The following is a 21,460-nucleotide window of genomic DNA, read 5'->3' as shown; positions in this document are numbered from 1 at the left end:
TTGTGTGTATTTTGAATTTCATGGCTTATTTACTTAACTTTTTTGGCACCAACTCCACAGCACATGCCAATACAGTATTTGTTTAAATGCTGTTTTATGCACATGCTAGTAACGCTTACTTTCAAATTCTTGTACATCCCAAGAGCCCCAGTTGAAAAAAAAAAGAATAAAAAGAAAACAGAAGGGGATTGGTAGGGGGTAGACAAGCTTTTACAACTAGCACCTTTATCTGTGGCCGTAAAAATATAAACACCATACACCAATAAAATGCTAATTTCTGTAAGCACGAAGTTTTCCAGCACCTGGGGCAGTATGAAACGCGAGGGCAGCTATGGGAAGACACAAGTTTCACTGGCCCGGCCGGCGATGACCCCCACGCCCGGACATTTGGCCGCCCGGGCCACGCACCGGGGGCCGAGCCGGGTCCCGGCCCCGCGGAGGGGGCACCGCACCCGCGGCTCAGCCGCAGCCCCGGCCCGGGAAGTTCTGAAGCCCTGGCTGCAGGTTAGCTAAATGAATAAATAAATAAATAAGCCCGTAAACCTCGGGAAAACCGGCAGCAGGACCACTGATAAATCACTCTAAGCCCCCGCGCTGGAAAAGTCAGGTTTCCCAGGAAATGATGGCAATCACTTGAGGCAGAAAAGGCATCTAGATGAGCCCATCTCCGTCCCCTCCTCCCTGATTGTTTTAAAGCCACCGAGTCCGGGGGAAAAACTCTCAACTCTCTAAGTCCTTAATAGGATTGGAGTCCGGGTCTCTCCAACCCGCTCCTCATCACACAGGGATCAAGTTGCAGCAGGGAATTTTTTAAATTCCTCAGCAAATATACTTGTCGAAAGATTGCCCCTCCCGGATGGGGGGATGACAAGGAGGCGAGGGGGCAACTTCATTTTTCCTCTGAAAAAAAGACGAACTCAATTCTCGCTTTGGGGAGCTCTGCCGTCCTCTGGGAGCCAGGGGCAAGGCGGTCCCGGCAGCAGCCCGGGGCTGGGACTGTCACCGCAGCCCCCGGGAAAAACAATGGCCGTGGAGGCACGGTCCCGGAGGGGTCTGGCGGGGAAAGGGGGGGACACAGCGGATACACGCGCGGCCCCATCCTTCCCGCTCACCTGCGAGGTCGGGGGGACACACGGGACGGGCCCCCCTGGGCACCCGCTGCGAGGAGAGCCCCTCACCAAACTGAACCCTCCCTCACACACACCCCCCACCGGCGCAGGGCAGCTCCAGCCAAAGCGGGAGAAGAGGAGGGGGGGAAAAAAGAATAAAAAGCACAATGAAAAGACACAATAAGCATCAACTTTACCCAAAAAGCGGAGCAGCAAGTTTTCAGCAGACGAGCGGTTGCCGCGGAGCAGCGCTGCTCCTCCGGACCCCCATCATAAACTTGGGGGAGGGGGGCGTGGGAGGGACTTTCCCTCCGTCCTTCCCTTTTGTGCCTCTCCCCCGCTCCGCTCCGCTCCTCGCCAAAAGCTGCCGCGGATCCCGGCGGTGCGGTGCTCTCCCGGCTGCAGCCGCGGAGCAGCTCCGCGGAGGCGGGCGGGGAAGGACGGAGAGAGAGAGAGAGGGAGGGAGGGAGCGCTGTGGAGGGCCGGGGGCGGCGTGCAGAGGTGAGGGGCTCCTGCTGCCCATCCGCCCGGGCCGCCGGCGGGACACGGCGCGCACACGTACACCTACTTTATGTATATAATAGATATACGCACACATGCACACACACGAGGGATGAAGTTGAGCAGCCTGCAGGAGGACGCTGGAGCGCTTTCAAGCCCTGACACAAGAGGAAAACTGGCTCTAGGGTCTGTTTTCTCTTCCACCCGCCCTTTAAGGAAAAAAAAAAAAGGGAAATCTAAACCTTCCCACCCTTATGGCGCGGGAGCAGCGCACCGCTCCGGATCTTCTCTCTCCACCCCCCAGCCCCTTTCATCCCGGATCGCCCCCTCGCCTCAGCGAACCGCACCATTTTGGGTGCGGGGCTTTCTGTGGGATCCGCTCCGCCAACCCAGCCCGGCCGCGCCGCTCGGGAGCGCCGGGAGCCCCCGCACACCGCGCTCAGCTGGAGCACATCTGCAGCGAGCCCACACAAATCCCCCTTCTCGAGGAAAGCTGCCCCCCCTCCCCAAACAGCACAAGTTTGGCTTGTGCAGATTCGCTCGCGGAGAGGCGGGGATGGAGCTGGGGGTGGTTTTCCTCCAACTTTGGTGGTTGCTTTTTCCCCGCGAGTTTGCGCGACTTTTTCAAGCCCCCGCCACAGCAGGGCTGGAGGCAGCAGAGCTCCGCGGAACATCCTCGCACACGGGCGGCTTTACCCGCCAGAAACATCTAGGGGGAGAAACGCGTTCATTAAAGACTGTTCCTTAAACGCGATAAGCAGCCTCGCCGGAGGCTGAATCTAGTTTCATCCTCTTGTTCTGGGACTAAGGCTACGAGGAGGGGAGAAAGAATCTCCAAAAAGTGCCCCGCTCCCACCCCGAATATCTTTGCTTTTGCTCCATTCTACATTAAACAGCAGTACCAATGAGAAACGCAGCAGCCTGAACTTGGACTTTGGCCAAGCTGGGCTTGTTATTTAAATTGTTTTGATTTCTTTGGCTATGGAATTTATCAAAAGTTTAAAACACAACCAGATGCTGTTGGGAAGGGTCACTGCGCTTTACTCCAGAGCAAGCTCAAACTCGCCGTATCATCAGGGTATCTGACTCCGGCAGGATTATGGCCAGTACCATGGCAACCGCATGCCACATCAGCCCCCAGCTTCACTTTCAGTCCCTTGGGCAGTGTTAACATTTGCCAGCGGATTTGCCCGACACGCAGCCCAGGTCCGGGCAAGTGGAAAATGAGCACAAACCACTCAGAAACCTTCCTCTTCTAGCCTGTGCAAAGCAACCAGGCTGGACTGCTTCACACGACAATTTTAATCCTAAAAACCAGCTACCAATTTGGGTGCCTTCTGTCTGAAATTTTGCACACATAGCTTTTTCTCATTTTTTTTCTTCCTTCTCCTCCCCCCCCCCCCCCCCCCCCCCTTATTTTCTGGATGTCATTAGAAGGCTAGTATTTGAGGGTGACAACTGGCTCACCATGCACTCCCAAATCCCGTTTATTCCATTCAGATAGCCTGGGAAGGACTGTGAGGCAGGTTATTTTGCCAACCACCAACACTGCAACTTTTTTTTTTTTTGTCAAAGTCTTGCATTAATATGCACACAGTGTTTTATCCAAAGAAATTCTCTCCTCTCTCCGTGGTACATATGCAGTCAGTGCTGGCACAGCAGCACAACCTTACCCCATCCAAGTGGACAATTTTGTGCAGAGAGGAGTTTCATTGCACCTACTACTGATAAGCACCATGCAAGGGAGAGGAGGCTTTGGTTACCAAAAGAAGGATCAAAAAAAGTCTTTGATCTCCAAAAACAAAGCTCACTCTTATTCCCAGGTTACTTTACTTGGGAAAGATGACCCAGCAGCTTGAGATATAGGTTAGAATAACAGGGTTTTGGATGGATCAAAACGACAAGCTGGCAAAACAATAACACTAGATATGTTCTAAATTCCTGCTGCACAGTGATAAACATGTGTACATCCAGACTCCTGGCCAAGAACATATTTAAAATCAAAAGAAGGAAGAATTAAAGGATTAATTCAGAGTTATGTAAAGAAGGACAGTTTTCCCTTCTAGAATTCTCACATGCCAATCTTTTAGAAGATGGAGATTTTTAAGCATGAATGGAAACTCCTCCTTTTTGTCTGAAGGATGACGGCTGGCGATGGCTGGTGACGGCTGGAGTTTTTTGAGAACTTTGAGTCGGCTTTTAGATTATCTGCCTGCTGTAGCTCATCTATCCTTCCCTCTCCTGCCCTGCTCATTGAACTGCCCTCTCTTAATCTTCCGTAGGTGTCCGAGATTAAATAGACGACAGGATGACTGACATTTGGTACACATAAAAGAACCAAAATATGAACAACGGGTCAAAGTGCAAACCTTCCCTCTTGTCTTCCCTCCTGCTCTTGTACAACTTGATAGGGATGAAACCAAGTAGGGATGTAAGGACATATGACAACGTGCACTTACTATATCTTGCTGTAGCACGATCATGTGGATATAGAAGATACATTCCAAAATGTTCAGGACTAAGGAAAGAGGGTCTTTTAATCACAATTTTAGAAAAAACCTCTCACAATGATAAAAGATTGACACACCACCAAGTCCAGGATTGCTAATCTGGGATCTGTCCCATTTCTGTTAGGTCAATGGAAAGAATCTCGAAGTTAGACTAGCCTCAAAAGGCACAAATGTGGCTATTAAAATATTTGATATAGTTCTGAAAATGGACTGTAATTCTTTATTAAAGTACATCTTAAAAGACAATTGTTGAAAAAGCAGTGGGGAATGCTCCAGTCTGTTCTGTTCGTGTCTATAGAATTCTTTCTATAAATCTTCATAAATCCTTATGATAAATTAAAAGGCCCATTTGAGTATTCCAAAGGATATTCACAGGTAGAAGCTACCAGGGAAAAAAAATCACATTTAAATATGCTTCTCTTTTAGAATGTAGAAAATAATTACATGTGGGATGATCACTAAGAGATAGAAGCCTAAACCCATGTTTCATGCAACTCATATCTTTATGATGCCTGGTTTAAGTCCAAGTGGGAAGTAGTACATGACCACTTCTGCCCTGATTTAAACAGCTGTACCAGCTCTGGGGTCAATGAAGTTGCACTGAACCTGAATGCACCTCGTATCTATTGAATGTAATTAATCACAGTGATATTTAATGAATTAACAATGTCATGTGTAATGCTGACTCAGGATTTTACTAAGAGAATGGGAAAGATTTTTTGGCACAGTAAATTCCTTTCTTTTTTTAAAGTTGCCCTGTTACCTGGGGGAAATGTAACTGTGGGTAGACAATGAGCTGATACTCATGGGGTTGATATGCAGTTCTGATTCCTATCTGCCTCCATGTATGTGTTGTCTCTTGTTTAAAACTTCAGTGTTAAGTTTCTCAAGGCAGGTGCCATCTCCCTGCATTTTACATTTTGATTAAGCATTATTTTATTTTTCTTCTCTCCAAAGTATATTCAAATTATAACTTCAATGTTAATTTCCTGGTAGATGCTGCTTTGGTTTTGTTCGTTTGTTTGTTTTTGTATTTTATTTGGTTTGGTTTGGTTTTTTGGGGGAGGATTGGGAGGTTTTCTGCTGCATTGGAAAGATCAATTTTTGGCTCGTTTAATCTATACTGGATCATGAATATTGAACTAATACCATAAACTCTTCTAAGGGTTTTCTGTGATTACAAAATGATACTTCTATACTATATCAGGAAAGAAGGTGCTACATCTATTTACTGCAAAACTGGCCTGGAAGCCTGCCTGTCATTTCAGAGAGCATGCAAGTTCTTATTCAACTTCAAATTGAAAAGCCCTGCTAAACAAGACCTTATTCACATGACTATATACACTGAAATTTCTGCTTGTAAAATGATAAATAAACCATTTGACTGGGCATTCACAATGGACCAGGGATACACACACCATCCTTACCTGTCTTAGCAGAAGGACAGAAGTTTCTTCAAAGTGCACAGAGCCCATCATGTCTGCGTGGTTTTCAAGAAGTGCTGCATTTGTGGCTGTCCTTGGCAGACCCAGCCTGCTGTCACACTCTGAGAGGGCCCTTCTCACTCAGGTCTGAAAAAGGAAGCACAATTTGCTCTAAGACTGGCAACGCCAAGATCAAACTGCAGAAAGTTTCATATGAAAAGCTCAGGGATAAGTTGTGCTTCTCACAGTGTTTCCAGCTGCAGAAAAGCAGCAGTGCATTGTGCTTATGTGGGGAAAGGAAAACAAGCAACCCTGCAGAAGCACTGCTCTCTGGCATAGATGTGAAAACAAAATGTGCAGCTTCTAAGGGATGGTCTTTTCTCATAACCATTTGCAGTTTCTCATTCCTTATTCCTCTTCTCCCTGTCCCTCTAACTGCAGCCCCCTCTGCCAGCCAGGAATGGGCTACAGGGCTCTGCCTGCCTGGGAGGAGGGAGCAGGGCAGCACAGCAGCCTTGCAGGGCTCCTCTGGGCTTCATCTGTCCCCAGCAAAATGCTTGATTTGATGAGAGCCCAGATAACAATTCTCTCCCCAGGGCTGATTGGGTTACTGGAAATCTGTTGTCTCCTTATAGGGAAGAGGGGAAGAGAGCAGGCACAGGAATGCACAGAGTAGGAACTGGGATACCTGTGAGTGGCATTGTGTGAGGAACTGCAAACAGCTGGAATTGGCAAGGAACAGAAAGCAACACTCGGACATTGATATAAAGTCAATGAGATTTGTTGGAAGCTATATTTATATTTCATGAGGGAAAACTAACAAGAAGACTTTTCATTCTGCTCCAGGAAGAGAAAATTTGTTAGGCTTTGCAGAAAAATAGAAATCCTTGTCAGTACAAAATGTATAACCTGGTGCTGTACACATTATACCATATTGCATATACACAGTGTATATATACTGATAAATAATTTGCACAGATTTGCCTTGAGGTTGGACTGCTGAAACATTATCTACTGTGGCCAGTGCCTGTAATAAAAGTTTGTGCTTTCCTCCAGCCAAAAAACTTTATCCATTTAAACTTCATAGTTGTATAACCATTAATTAGGATCTCTAATGCTTATCTAATCCAAGGCCAGATAAAGAATCCCTGATACAGCTGGAAAGGAAATCCCAATTCATAGACCCAAATTCAGGCTACTAGATAATGCTGTCTCACAAAGAAATCCTTTGCCAGAGCTCAGTCTGCTTTATTCTGCCCTGACTTTAAGGGTATATAAAGCATTCAAAGTGATCTCATCCTATTTACTTTTGTAGATCACTTTTTCTAAGTCTTTTGGAGGAATTACAAATCCTCCATGCTGGATGGCATTTTAGCAGAAGCACGAACTCTTGTGCTAGTCCTAGTTTTAGGAGGCTGTAAAGGAATAGAAGGATTAGAAATAAGAATATGACTGCATCACTGACATCTCAGAGTTCTTGTGTACTAAAGGCCCCTTTCTCCAGATAACACATCCAGGGGTTGCAGAACTACAGCCAAAGTTGTATAAATACAAAGAGTTCTGGAAAAGGCTCCAATTTTTCAGTACTCATATTTTCAGGGGTAGCCTGCCTTCTTCAGAAATGAGTTGTCTGTGAGTTATCTCAAGTCAAGCATCCAAAATACCTTTACCTTGAATCCTTTACCATGAATCCTGACTAACAACTTATGGTGATGAGCAAAGAATGTGGCCACAGATACATGAAACTGCTGGCTGAACGGCAGGAGGTGTCTGAAAACTCTATTAAGCCAATGTGAATTTCCATTACATTTGTTGAATAAATGAGTGGCACAAACATCTGGAATCAGAAGTACTCCACATCCCTAAATGATAGCCCTCCTATGTACTGCCCACAGAGGTCCAGCCCAGTTTTGCTGAAGAGACTTGGAACAGTTGCAATCATACCTAATATATTTCAAATTGGTTATATTGTTTATAGATTGCTTATGTCAAAACTGGTGAATTCTCTGGTGTGCTTTAGGATTTATGTATTCTAGTTCTTTGAAAGGTTTGTTCTTATTTGTTGCTACCTGCAAAAATATATATCTTGGCCCCAATTCACAGTGGAACAATGTTAGGTCATTATTCCTTGAATTGTTAGGCTGTAAAGAAGCAATTTCTCACTAACCTGTGACACAGGAAATTGTGATTCTGATGTCAGGTCATTGCTGGAGTTCCTTTTACAACAATCTGTTTTTCTTGTCAGCAAATGACATTTATGTATTATTTCTAGAAAGTGTAGGCTTCAGTATTTTTGTATGTATTCATTCAATATTTCTCTTCTGCCTCTTATTCTGCATAGCTGGGAGTTTTAATATATGATTCAACTGATAAATAAATATATTTTGATTGATTGTGCAAATACCTGGCAGCTGAAACTAGTGCTATCTCAAAGTGCTTCTCAGAATAGTTGAGTTTCCTGCTTTTGTTTTCACTGTGATTTCTTTCATGAAGCACTGCAATGAATGATTAATGCTTGGATGCCCCTTTTCTCTGGATCCGCTGCTGAACTTAATGTGTTACTTTGTGCTCTGCATGGAGGGAGCACAACCCAAACTGCCACCGTGGCAACATTCTATACCCTATTTAATTGGGCTTGGTGTTAGGAACCACAGTCACTCGTGAGCTTCAGAGCTCCCTGTGATGAGAATAAATATTTTCTTACCAATGTACTGCAGCCTAATGCAGTTGTTTTATTCTATTCATTTGAAATTGGGTAACACGTAAAACATTGGACAGATGACAGTGTGCATATGTTTTACCAATAAATATGCATATTGACTACACAAAAAGTGGTTTACCAGCAGAATATGTTTTACATATACTTAGGGGACTGCTGCTATAAAGCTACACATCCACAGAGACAAAGCTATTTCCATTGAAACGCACACAGCATCAAACCTTTCCACAGAATTAAAGCACATTTCTCTCTCTGTTAGTGGTTTTGGGATAATAAGCACAGAAAGGGAGCTCTATAATACTAATATGATTACTTTCTTCTGGAACATCCCAAACATTTCCAAAACAGCCTAGATCCTGCTGGCTTTACACACAGGAGGTGATCTGTGCATGTCTCATGGGGAAGCAGATGGGATAAAGTCCTCAGTGGAACATAATATATACACTAGGTCACATAACCATAGGCAGGACAAACATTGGAACCACACACAAAATTAACATCTTTCTCTTAAATGCAGAGGCTATTTAATTATCCAAGACAACTAAGATCTGTTAATATATTTGCAGAAAAATGGCATCAGCAGAAGGTGACTAGCAAGGACCACAAAACTTTCACCAAAAGTCAAAAATTAATTTCTACCATCTCCTAACCATCCATTCATTTGAATCCATTGTTTCTGATGCATGGATTCAAATAAAGTTTTCCAAAACAGAATGAAAATTACAATATTTATACTAATAAAAAAAACAAGGCAAAACAAATTCCATCCCCAAAGACTTCCAAAATTTGGAGTGAACAAATCCTAGAAAATATACTGGTAGCAATTTTACACACAAGAAGAGAGGTTATGCTACTAATGTGTAGTTTGTTAGTTTTTGATTTCCTCAGGATCAACAATCAAGTAATTATTTAGCATAAAACATGGAAGGAAAAAACCCCATTGTATTATGTTGATATAAAAATGTGAGGTAAATCTGGTTCTTTGATAATACGACCTCTTAATAGGACAATTAATCTTCTAGTATCACTGCAAATGTCTCAATTCCAGCTGGCAGAGCTGATATGACATAACCCAAATGCTAAATGTAACAGGGTGAGAATGACTCACCCAGGCAGCCCCAAGGAGAGCAGAGCTTCCCCCAGCCAGGAGCTTATGGCATGAACACGTCCATATTGACCGTGCAGATTCTAATCAGTGCAAAGAACAACAGTCCTCTCTTCAAAGATCATCTAAAGAAGTTGACAAACACTGAATACAGCCCTGTAGTCCCAATTTATGAATATATTCCAAATATCAGAAATAATACTGTTAAAAGTCTTTCTATCATTTAGTTGCAGCACCCCTAAGCACCAGTAGGATCCCCAGAACTGGGATGGTAACTCATGGGATCCTGGTGCAGCCCAACAGTTTGTTACACCCTGAGACTTCTCTCAGGAACACACTCTCCCCAAATTGTGTGAAACCTGAAATGTTCTGAAATGAACACACTTAACCCAGTAAGCATTTTCTTGCGCCACTAAATTACATTTTCCCCTTCTGACTGCAAAAGAATAAATCACAGTAAAAGTAATCACATACACCCTGAAGGATTGTCCTTGCCCAGACTTTTCCTTAACTTTCACAGAACGTCACAGCTGCCATGTGAAGTGTGCCACACTTTGGAAGACCATGAAAAAAAGAGGGTGAATCTACCAAGTGTTACAGCAGAGCACTTTCCACCAGCCTGGGTTAGGTCACTCACACTCCCAGGGGTGCTAGGCACAGCCCACCTCTGTTCCTTTCCAAATGCTCTCTAGAAAATGCCCTTTTCTCCAGCTTTTCTAAAGAGTTAGCTGCCCAGGACAAAGTAACTTAATCAGGTTCTGAATGAGTCCAGAGAAAAATGCAAAGCAAACACAGAAAAAGGCTGGAGCTGATGTAACCTGAGACAGTGCACACCCTGTAGTCCAAAGGTGGAAAGCCCAGACTGTACTGTAGAAGAATAACTCAACCAAGAGTGACGCAGGCAGAACCACGAGAAAGCCCACAACAAACAAACCCAGCAGCTCAGAAGACCACAGTGGGCCCTGGGCCCTGCATGGGTACAGTCCCTGAGGAAATGGGCCATCCTAGATACAGTGCTTTCCTGGGAGCAAAGAGCTCCAGCCACAAGTGTGGTTCAGGGATTGCACAATTTGCAGCTGAGCTGCTGAGCTGTGGCCTCCTTCCCACCACCACCTTCAAAATGAGCTCCTGTGCACTGCAAAGCAGCTTCCTCGAAACTTCCTCAGGACTCTGAGCATTGATGTTTCATTTTGTCAGCAGTCATCACTGGAATCACTGAATAGCAGGAGAGGGGCTCACATCTTCTAGTGCAGTGCCAACAACTCAGTCACAGAAACTGAAGAGCAGCTTTAAACAACTCCAGTCAACACTGGCAGCAGCTCAGCAAGGGGAGCTCAGCCTCATGAAGTGCTGCCAGCAAAGGGGAAAGGTTCAGTGACATTCAGGAGGACTGCATGGTGCTGTGGGGACTTTCACTGTAGAACATCTGGAAAAAGGGCTGGAAATGAGTTGCATATATTTTTACAAAATCCATTTTCTGATTTACCATATTTTTTTGACTACTTCAGTCTCCTGAAAGGGTATGCCAATTTTTGTTCCTACAAAACGGTTTGTAAGATCTTTTGGAAGCAAATGGTCAGAGACCTCACCTTGCACTTTACCTGAAGGATGTTGAAGCAAACATTGCCTTCTCCCATTGTGCCAGGCATTGTCTCAATGCTGACCCAGCAGGAGGATTGCCATCAGCTGAGTCACCAAGACCACTTCCTGCAGCTCCTCTGTGGTCCTTGAGGAATCCAACTCCAGAGCAGCACTGACCTTGTCTGCCCTCAGAGGGTTTTGGGAGCCCAGCACAAAGACATTTCCATGTGAGCTGCTCTCTGAGGGGCTCCTTCATTCATGTTAAGCTACATGGTTCCACTGCAATGGGTAAAAGGTTATGAAGAGAAGGAAGCACAGTAGGAATCTCCCTGTATGGAAATCACATTTGATTTTACAGCACCCAGCACAGACACACTTAAGCAGCAGCTCAGTTGTGGTGCAGTGCATGGGGAGAGTACAAAACCCATGACAGGCAGATCTGATGGAGTGAGCTATGGAGATGCACTCACACAAGCAGCAAGAAAACCCTCTGAAGCTTTCCATCCTGGGTTCCCTGTATGTACCACATCTGCTCCAGAACGACGGAAGACTATTTTAGGCACAGTTTATGGAGTTTTTAAAAATGTTATTGGGACTATATTTTGTATCCCTTTGCCAGTAAAGCCAGATGACTGCACCATGAGCTAGATCTCCAGATGGTTTAAATCACAGATCTTGCTCTAATTTGCTCCAGCAAAGGATCTGGCCCCATGAGTCGAACTACACGAGGTAGATGAAGCTATAAAGAATGTGCCAAATGAGCTAAAATAGCTTTTCTAAAAATAAATACTATAACAGGACTTCCAGTGCTACACATAGGCATTAGGCCTGTCAAAATAGAGTTGCCAATCCCAGGCATTCAAAAATCATGAGTTGGACATAAGGCTGGCTTAAAAAAAGCCCACAAGATTAAAAAGAAACAAGCAAACAGTAATATCTATGTACCACTTTTGGTTTGCATTCTTGGTGTTTTTGAGTCTTCAGGACAAACCTTGGTCATCTTTTAAAGCTTCCTCTGTTTGGGTTTTTTTTTCCCTTCTTTTCCCCTTGAAAGCATCAGGGCTAGAAACTTGCTGCTAAGAAAAGAATGTTAAAAAGAGAGAGAGAGAGAGAGAGAGAAAGATTCTCATGTAATTGCCTGACTTCAGAAACTAAGCTTTTAAGAAGAATATCATGAGACTCATGATAAAATCATGAGAGTTGGCAACACTATTAGTGAGCTGGAAATGATATAAAGCTCCCACTTCTGCAGTCTATGAAGTATTGGACTTTTAGTCACAAGCTTTTTATGCACAGAAAAACTGTCACTGCCATATAACTGGGCTTTTCATTGCCACAGTCTTCAGATTTCCATTAGATCAATTCAGATAGTTTCTAGGGACCTTCTGTTTGTATGCAGTCAAAAAGTACTTGGCAACAAAAGACTTGCAGCAAATTGCAGATGGACACAAAGAGGAATGGGCTCGAAGCAGGCTGGGAGCCTGAAGGAAGGGCTACATGTGGGTGAAATGAAGGATTTCCACATGCCTCTATTTGCTGGACTTGTACAGCTCTCTGAAGAGCCAAACCCTCCCCCCAGAGATGGATCTGCAAATCCACCTTTTACACTGAAAAACTAGTAGTAGGGAAAGAACAAACAAACCCAGGGAATTGCTTTGACAGCTTGACATCTGCAAAAGGCATGGAAAAGATTACCGTGTAACAAGGGCAAGGAAGCTCCCAGCAGCATGGGGCACCAGAAGTGTCCTGATTATTGTGTCCAGTCAGTGCTAATCTGCCACAACAGGAGTAATTCAAATTAGATGTGTGAAGGGAGATCACCACCTTCCAGGACACAGCCAGTTTGGGGTATCATTCCTCCTCTCAAAAAGAGATTGTGTGACCTGTATGTGTTTGATGCTACCACAGTACAACAGGTCAGTCCAGTTGTAACAGGCTCCAGTCAATTCTGTGAGATGTCAAGGTCCTTACCTAGGTCACAGGAAAGTGTGAGAATGCTCCATGCCCTTGAAAACCTATTAGGAAGCATTGATCCTCTCAAATGAAAGTTTGAAAGACTTGCACTAGAGTTAGGAAAACAGATACAGATAGGTGTGAGTACATCACACCTCTCTGGGACTGTTAAAAGGCCCCCACTGCTGAAACAACAGCACATGACAAAGTTAACACATCCTGAAGTGTAATTTGTTATTTGCCTTTGTATGCAAAGCTCACACATGTTCCTTCAGAAGTGAAATTTCAAGTGCCAGTGCCTGCTTAGTGGCTAATGGAGCTTAAATCCCCAACACTGATGGGAAAATCTGTGTTGCAGTTTTAGCTGGAGAGATCTTGATCCTGAAACAGCTCATCTGCTTCCTCAACACAGACTGCAGAGCCAGGAGAGCACTGTAGCAAACTGAGTCATGGGTAAGGGAGAAGTCACCAGGACCAACTGTCATCAATGTTGCACCAAAGTAAGGCAGGAAAAATCCATCACTCAGTGCATGACACTAGCACAAGTTCCAGTAGAATTTCTTAAGGTTATAAGTAACAAGTTCAAGGGGAGAAAATCTGCACCTAGATGAAGTGTCCTGTGAGTCAAGGTTATCTTTCCAGGTGTCTGTAACAATTTATGGGTTTGAGTGAAACAAGAAATATCTAGTAGTTATAGAAGAGTTTGCTTTGAATTTTGAAGCCAGAACTGGAACCTGAAGAACCTCATGCAAGCACAGGAGCATCAGGATTGCAGATTTTATTGCTGCAACATTCTGAAGTCCTGGACCTGCTCAAATGAAGAGTTCATCACTTGCAAGGGAAAGAGGCATTGAGAAGCTCTGTAATGTGGAGCAGGACAGCTACCAGCTCTTAGAAAGTATGTTCAATTTGTTAAGCATTCAGACAGGAAAAAAATTGTTTTGTGTCATAGTGCTGGGCTTTTTGAGATGCCCTGTGTCAAGAAATCTGAAAGAGCCACAGCACACATCCTAGATCTGTAGGAGAGTGGTTTGGCCAACACACTCCTTCCTGCAGAGCCCCAGAGGAGCTGTGTAAAAGGGTCCTGTGGAGATGCAAAGTGCATCTGATGTATGCCCATCATTTCTCAGGAACCATGTGTCCTGCAGTGTAGGTACTGCAATGTCAAACTGAGCTCAGGTGAGATCCATCAATAAGTAAACAAACTTGTTGAATTCTAAACAAATTGGTGAGGAGCACATCACCATATCTATTCTGGTTCCAATGCATTCGTACATGAAACAGTTCAACTACAAAGCTGGCAAGTAGACGATGCTCAATTAATGGAATGGGCCTGAACGAGTATTTCAACTATGACAATCTGCCATCTAGTGGGAAAGTGAAATTTACACCTTTACCAGGAACTGAGATGGCAAAAAACCTTTGTGAAACCTGGCAAGAATGGAACGACCTCTTTTAGATAAGTGGGAGTTGCACAGACAAGGCTCTCCTTGGATAATCAACCCTCGGTAGGCATTTTACCCTCCCAAGGACAGTGAGTCTGGCCATAAATGTATAACATGAATATGTAAGGTGTTTATTCCATATATGATGCTCATAACATTACTTGTGTGAGTTCTTGTGTATTTACATTGGTTAAAAGTCACCACGTAGTCCCATCCATGTGATAACTTAGCACAGCCCAAGTCACCTTCCAGCTACCCAGCAACAAAATTTCACACAGCTAAGGGAGACCACATGAATTCAGAGCAGCCCCAAGATGTGTATATAGAGCCAAATTTCCCCATAGGATCCAGTAGCATTCTGTTGGTGATTAGCATCCTGAGGATCATACCACCATTTTGGAGCATAGGAAATCTGATTCTCGGGATACCCCTGAAGACAGCAACTTTTTTGTGTGGGAGACACTACTGTGCAGCTGTCAGATAACTGCATTTTTGGAGGGAGCTGCTTAGGAGAGACAATCTGTAAGGGTCAGCACTTCTCAAGAAGTGAGTAACTTTTTGTTTATGGTAAATGTGTTTGTGGAAGTTTAATGGTAGCTGGCCGTTTGCATCACATATATTTCTGGCATCTGTGGAATTAACTTTCAGTTGCTGCTGGCTGGCTTTTGCCTGACCCTGGAAAACAAGAAGGTACCACCAAAACACTCCTCAGTTCTCTTACATGTCACCATCCAGGTAATTTCCTCCACTGTGACCACGGTATTCAGGAGGGAGCCCACATTTCATTGTCCCAGTTCAGGGCTAGCCAGATCTGATAAGTTTGCTACTATTGGTATTATATAGACATGCAATTCCTTGCCATGGAAAGATGTAATAACTGTCTCTTGGTTTTTTGTTTTTCTACAGGACACAAAGACTTTTTTTAGTCTGAAGTTTTAGTTATCAGTTTACCCAAAACTGTAATTGTTCTAAGTCCAACTCTGCCATCTTGTGGTAGATATTAAAAGGTACTGTTTAACTTTTTGCCATTTCTGGCGATAACTCTGTATACTGGATATAATATGTTTGCTGAAGACCCATTGTGCCAGCCTTCCAGTAACTGAAGGAGGCCAACAAGAAAGATGGACAGACTTTCTACAAGGTCATGGAGTGACAGGACAAGGGGAAATGTCATTAAACTGAAACAGGGCAGGTTTAAATTAGATACAAGGAAGAAATTCTTCACTCTGAGTGTTGTGAGACATTGGCACAAGTTGCCCAGAGACGCTGTGGATGCCCCATCCATGGAAGTGTTCAAGGCCAGACTGGATGGGGCACTAAGCAAACTGGTCTAGTGGAAGGTGTCCCTGTCCAAGGCATGGGGGCTTGAAACTAGATGGTCTTTGAGGTCCTTTCCATCCCACACTGTTCTATAATTTCACTATTATAAAGTATTTGTAGTAAATATTCTCCTCTGCATTTCAAGGAAAACCTCTATCCTTCAATGAGATAGATAGGTTAAAAAGTGAATTTCCTCGGAAGCTGTTTGCTTTACATTTTGTCTTGGATAATGAAAGGCTGACATTTGTTTCACATTTGTGAGGAGCTGGCTTGTAGTCAGGTTTACTTCCCAGTTCTCATGCAATGGTTCCATGCTGCAGTGTTTGGATTATAAACAGGGGACTATTTAAACTCAGGCAATTACTTTTCCTCCTCACTGAGGTCTAGGCAGGAGCCAAGTTTTGAACAAAGCAGTTCAGTCAATTATATGCAAAAATTATTATAAAGTAAAGAACCATTTAAACCTTTTTGGAAAACTGGTAGTTGAAGATTGCCAAGACTCAACTCAAAGTAGCTTCCTCTCTGAAACCAGTGACCTAGCCTGTCTCCCACACTGGGAACAGACACTTCAGAGGAAGGAGTAATAAATCCTACTTTCAGAGAGTGACTCATCTTGGTCTTTTCCTCCTTCCCTGTACAGCTAGCAGTTGGCAAGCCAGGGAAAACAAACACCTTGTTCTCACTGTGACGTTGCAGTCACACCTAGTGTAGCAACATGAACTTCCCTTCACCCTGTCTCCCCATTCAGGTCTCAAGTGATCCCCTCTTGAAATGAAACCTTGGCTTACTCAGTATCTGAAAAAGCCTCAGCTTGGTCTCACCCACACCTTATAAAGGATTGAAGTGCTCATGGTCTGTGTGTCAAACAAAACCACTGCAGACTGGCAGGGAGCTCAGCTCCAGACATGGAGCAGAACACTGCCACGTTGAGCTCAGGGGAGTCTCCAATCACCACAGTATTCAGGGGGTTGAAGAGACCACCACTTTTTCAGCCTTCACACATTTGTGAAATTTGCATTTGTCCTATCTAATTTTGTTCTCCTGACACCTTTAATACTGGTGTGCACATCCTTTTAGATGTAGCAAGGCACTGGATTTGGAGCTCTGGTTTGAAGCCACATCAAATTATATCAATCTTTTGAATATATAAACATGGATTGAAAGTTCTGGTGTGACTCTTCCCATTCCCTTCTTTGCCTTTCCCTTCTTCTACTAAAATAATTTATGCATATAGAACTGCCAACTCATGAACAAATCTGTAGAAAATAAAAGGTGTTGCAAAGGCCATACAAATTAGTGCCTTACATCCAGCCAAGCTCATCTCCTACTTCCAGTCACATCAAATTGTGATCTTTATCCTCCCAGTTTCCTACCTGCTGCAGAGATGTGTCTCCTGCGGCACCTTGGAGGAAGCCAAGCTTGGCAGCTGAGGAAGCCAGATGTCAGGGTCTACAAAGAAAGTTTTCAGCAGTGGCAGCTGCTTGTCAGATCACATTCCCCCGAAGGCTTATGTTTGGCTCTGATGGTGTATCTGTTGGTGGCCATGGCTGGTCTTCCTAAAAGTCATATGTGGGATCAGCTCCCAGTGGGAAACTCAAGTTTCTTCTCCTGAAAGGCAGTCTCCACTGATTTGCAGCTCTGAGAAAATGTTCGTTCTTTTTTCTCACGTTCTCAGAAAGAGTTTATGTTCACTTTGTATAAAACTGAATTATTAAGAAAGGTAATTTCTAAAGAAGAGAATGAAACCCCTTTTATTTGTACAGTTTTAAAGTATAATTTCCATAATAACAAATATATACATTCTTACCTACAAAAGTTTTTATCCTTGGATAGGAACTGGCTTTGGGATACTTATGATGGGTATTGATTTTCATTTGAAGCAGAGAAAACTAAGACAGATCCTACTGAACTCAGGCACTCCACAAGCACTTAAAAGAGTCTTTGGTTATGAGATTACCTTGTAAACATACTGATCAAACGAGGCTTCAGAATGACATGTTAGAAAAGTCAGCATTTACCCACAGATTGAAAATATTTGAGACAATCTCTGTCACAAAGTAAACAGACACCTGTGTCATTAAATGATCCTTTACCTTGAGCTGTGAGTCAGGCAAACACCATGTCTGTCTTCAAGTACTCTTCCCCCTTTTCCTCTGGGCAGGTCTATTGGAAGATGGCATTTTTCTGCTGCTGCTGGTTGTGCTCTTGCTGCCTGGGCACTGGCTTGGTGGCTGGTCACAAAGCTGGGACTGGAATCTCGGCTGCTGTTGCCTGTGAAAGGAGGAGAGCACACTGACAAAGAGGGCACAGTGTATTGATGAAACCCTTAACCACAGTGGTGCTAAGGGCCCTGTAAATGGTCAGTTTGTTGGCTAATAACAACAAATGCCTTGGACTGAGAGGAACATGAACCCTATTCCTGTTCTACCAGGGAAGGATGCCAGGTCCTGCTCCTGATCCCTGTGGCTGTCCTACCTGAAGGGAGCACTGTTACCAGCCTGAGCAATTCCTCACATTTGATCATTCTCCCACCTTTCCTAGAAAGTCTCCTGGAGCAGCCTCAGCTGAGTTAGCTGTGATGATGTGAACTGTGCTGTGCAGCTCAGACCAGCTGATGGAAACACTCCCTACATATATTATTTTTACAGCCACTGTGAACAGCAGCTTCATGGAAGCTTTATGGGTGGGTTATGGTAATGGCATTAAAAGAGAGACATGGGCTACAGAGAAGCCCTGGCATGCAAAGAGAAGTTTCAGAAGTGTACAGCAGCCTGCTGCTGGTGACAGTCACAGTGGCTGCAGGGTGTGAGCTGGGGGCTATGCTCTAGTGCCAGTCTTCTGGTACAGATGCCACATGAACCTCTGTTTTGACCTCAGGGAAGAAGCCATATACCATCGGCATTGTGAAAGCTGCAGGATCTCCTCCCCTGTCTCTCAGAGTGTCTCACTGCTGTTGGCATCTGTATGGGATCAGAAGAGACTTATTTTGCCATAGTATGTGAACATAGCTAAGGAATCCAGCTGATTCCTTTATGTTTCCTTCAGGCCAAAGAGATGCTCACCCATGGTTTCTGTCCTACCTCCAAGGCAAGTGAGCTGTATCACTGGTTAACATCTCTGTTCCCTTTAAATCACTGCAGCTTTCATCAGGACAGGTAGGTAGGATTTTTCTTGTTATGTCAGGGCATCAACAGAGTAAAGCTTTTTCTTCCTTTGTTGCACTTTTGCTACACCTGTCTCTGGTGATGCCCTCAGAGATCCAGGCAGGGACAGCCCCAGGCCAGGCAGTAGATGGCACCAATGTACAGCTGTTACAGTATGCACAAAAACAGTTATAAGGAAAAAAAAAAAAAAAAAATCACACTGCTCTTCCTGCTTACAGCCCTTCTGTTTGATCTTGGCTCAAAAACATCTTTTCTAATGATCATTTTTCTGCAGCAAAAACCAGATCCCTGCACCTTCAGGTGCAAGAACAATTCAAGGCTCTCCATGATCGGTGTTTCTTTTCTTCAATTCACTTCACTATAAAATCAGCACAAGAATTAGGAAGCAGGATCCCTTCATCTCTGCTTCATGCCTGTAACAAATCATTAACATCCTGTACCATTCTCTTCCCAACTAATAAATCTGGTTCATGGTCAGGGTATCCATGCACAGACCCAAATCTCAAGCTGACAACCATATTTGAATGTGGAGAGAACTTCTTTGGGAGGGTTGCTGCTGATTCCTCTCCCTCTCTGTACTCTGGACCATAATCTGCTTCCCAGGAGCCATTAGTGAGTTTTTTCCAATGGAGATTTCTGGCTATCACAGGGTCTTTGGACATCAGCAGAATTGTCTCTTTCTTGCTCTTATCCAGAAACAAGTTCTAGTTTGTTTCACACCCTTTGCTATTGTTTTTAAGTTTCTGACAGTATTTTATGGCCTGTGAGATGGATTCTGATACAAGAGAAAGAGGCACGTACAGACTTTTAAAACCTTCGTGTATGTTAACATGGTTGACTGCAATTTTTGAGGTGTGTCACTGATCCAATTGTTTCTTTAGTCCTGATATCTTGGTGCACTGAGGACTGCCTCACACTTTGCTTACCTGTACTCACAACTCCAGTTTAGATCTACAGCAGGATGAGGAACTCTTGTCTTCCATGGCTTTGCTTACAAACGTGGAACACAAAGCAATACAGTCCATGGCACTACCTTAAATACCTCCTGAATAATTATGACAGAGCCATTTGGTGTCTCTACTCCCCTCCTCCCCTCCTGTAGTCACTCAAGGTTCAGATCCAGGCTGGCAAAACTAGCTAAGCATCTCCCAGCTCTGCAAAGCCCACGTGGGGCAGAGCATTTGTACTTACAGAGGGGTTTCACCTGAGACCTGCAGGGTCACAGTTTCTCCAGAAACAGAAAGAGCAACACCTCCAGAGCTGCAAGAAACTATGCTGGCTACCATATATTTTAAAGTGCATCAAAGCATTATTTCTGTAGAACAGATAATTTTTCTGAAACTTTAAAATAGTGATAGAAAAAAAAAAGCCCACAAGAAAACCTGGCAAGCTGTCACTGTCCTCCTACAGCTTTTAGCCAGCTCTTCTTTATGATAAACACATTATTGGCCCTATATAATTTTCATATTCCCAGCAATTGTTCAGTTTGGTCTGCCCCCTTCTCTCCTACTTTAATTCCACTCACAAAAGAGTTTGTTTAAAGGAACTTGAAGTTTTAAGATAAGTTTTAGCTATGGTGTTGTGTCCACTAGAAGGTGAGTTCCCTTTGCTTATCCGAGTCAGAATAACCTTATTCTAAATAACACCTAGGTACTTGAGAGGTATCTCTGGCTCAGGAAGACAAATTATAAAAGACTTCAAGTCTCAGTGGCCTCTCCAATAGTTCTGAAGATCCTGCTCTGTGGGAATTACAGATGGTCCAGTAGGCACTACAGAGAAATTTAGGAGACAGATTCTCTAGAAGCACTGATTTCTTTCCTGTCCTTGTCAGAATTGCTTAAATCTCTGCAGTCTCCTTTCCTCATCTCCCCTTCTTTTCCTCATCAAGGTGCAGCTACAAGACTGGAAGTAAACAGTCAGATATTTGCTCTGTGTTAATAAAACCACATATAGGTCCCTTCATCCCCAGTTCTAAGGACAATAAAGTAAAACATTTGTGAAGAATTATAATCCACTTTGTTCTTAAACAACCTTGAAAAGCCAAAGAAGGATTTCACATCAGCATGTAGTTTTACACCAACAAGCACATTTAGAACATTATGACTCATATAAGTATTTCTGGGTCAGAGGAAAAAGGGTTATTTACCTTTTGCTGAAGAGCTACAATCCTTCAAGGGAGGGGAAAAAGTGAATTGGAACATGGTAGCTGGGTCATCAGGACCAGGTTTCTACAGTCACTGCCGCAGTATATGAAAGGCGAGCAAGCAAAGAAATACATTTCTCCTTTACCTTCCCCCCAGCCCTAGACAGCTCTAATCACAAACTAGCTCTCAAAACCCAATTTAAACTTTCTCATCAAAGATCTAAAACTTCAAAACTGGACCATGCAAGATGACAAATACAGGATAAATTAATGACACAGCCTGTTGGGGGTGGGAGGTGGTTCACTGTGACTCATGGGCATTTGTAGGTGAAACTGAGTGGGTGATCTCAGATTAGTAATGTTATTTGGCCACTTAATATAGGTGGATACAGTGGACAAGATTTGGAACACACAGTCCTTGGGAAATGGACTGTGCACCATGCTGCAGAAAAGGACAAAACTATAGGAAGCAGAAACAGGTGTTGG

General features: G+C 43.8%; 1 protein-coding gene across 4 annotated transcripts in view; it reads right to left on the bottom strand.

Annotated features, from left to right (window-relative positions):
- GLI2 (GLI family zinc finger 2) overlaps nt 1-5,682 on the bottom strand; it is a 191,859-nt gene extending 186,177 nt beyond the window's left edge. Inside the window, exon 1 of one of the 4 annotated variants that reach the window (XM_071435246.1) lies at nt 5,548-5,682. The gene's annotated coding sequence lies outside the window, so the exon portion shown is untranslated. Of the gene's footprint in view, nt 1-1,112; nt 1,174-1,306; nt 1,924-1,957; nt 2,107-5,547 lie in introns of those variants that run through there. The other 3 variants (XM_071435247.1, XM_071435245.1, XM_071435248.1) reach the window with 3 other exon arrangements.
- Nucleotides 5,683-21,460: the final 15,778 nt, after the last annotated feature.

The sequence above is a fragment of the Agelaius tricolor genome, unplaced genomic scaffold (genome assembly GCF_023055355.1).
Source record: "Agelaius tricolor isolate 1412-34295 unplaced genomic scaffold, bAgeTri1.0.p SCAF_10, whole genome shotgun sequence".
Classification (NCBI taxonomy): Eukaryota; Metazoa; Chordata; class Aves; order Passeriformes; family Icteridae; genus Agelaius; species Agelaius tricolor.
This window is presented reverse-complemented; position numbering and strand designations above follow the sequence as displayed.